We start from the raw sequence: 1,171 nt of genomic DNA on the forward strand, positions 1-1,171 counted from the left end.
AGTTAAGCACTTTATTCGATTTTTGAAAGTCTGTAAAATATTCACGGTTTGCACTTAAATGGGCAGTACATCCACTATCTAGGCACCAATAATTGTCTTTTATTGAGCTAATAAATGCATCTTCAACATGATAGCTAAAATTATTGTTTACAGATTTTTCCGAATTTTTCAATTGCGTGTTATTTTCAGCTTTTGCTTTATTTTTACATTCACGTGCAAAATGTCCGATTTTGCCACAATTAAAACATTGTTTGTTTCGTTTAGAATCACTGTATCGTTTGTTTTGTTTTGCGTTTCGGCTTTTATTTCGATTTATGTATAGAGAGTTTTCATCACTATGTCTGTCTTCTTTTGTCCTTTGCGATTCAGCTTCTTCTAATATTTTCACTCGAAGTATGTCTGGCTTTGGCAGCTCGTCGCGCGTTTCTAACGCGCACCTGAAAGTATTAAAAGAATCGGGTAGGCTATATAGGAGCAGTATGGCCAGAAGCTCATCCCCGATGGTGACGTCAATTTCCTTTAATTTTGCCACGGCTTCAAAAAAATCGTTGAGGTGCTCTCTAACCTTTTCACCCTCCTTCATGCGCGAAAGTGCAACCTTTTTCAGCAACGTCGCCTTGCGCGCAGGCCCTTTTGATGAATATGTGGCTTGTAGTTTCATCCACATTTCGTTTGAATTTGTGCATTCTGCAATTAATCTTAATTCTGATGCACTTACTGATAACATTATATCAGCACACGCTTTCTGATCAAAGCTGATCCATTTTGCAGCCCCTTCGCCCGTTGGACACGACGCAGTACCTTCGACATATGACCATAAATCGTTTTTTATGAGAATAGCTTTCATTTGTAATTTCCATGTATCGTAGTTTTCCGCGTTAAGCGGTTCAACTCGAATCACCGTTCCCGACATTTTTATACACGTATTAAATCTACTTTTTATGTGCACGTGCTTTTTACTTCGCAGTGGAAGCGTGCTGGGCCCATAACCTATTATATATTTTTAGCAAAAGTGAAACACGGTCCGATGTATTTTTAACATGTTCTTTACTTCGCTTTATTAACTATACTAAAAATGAATAATGAATAATAATTACAAAAGGAATATAGAATAATGACAGGCCAGAGTTGCCAGGCAATTAATATTTAAAAAGTACTTTACATAACAACA

Source organism: Teleopsis dalmanni, chromosome 2 (genome assembly GCF_002237135.1).
Source record: "Teleopsis dalmanni isolate 2A chromosome 2, ASM223713v2, whole genome shotgun sequence".
Lineage (NCBI taxonomy): Eukaryota > Metazoa > Arthropoda > Insecta > Diptera > Diopsidae > Teleopsis > Teleopsis dalmanni.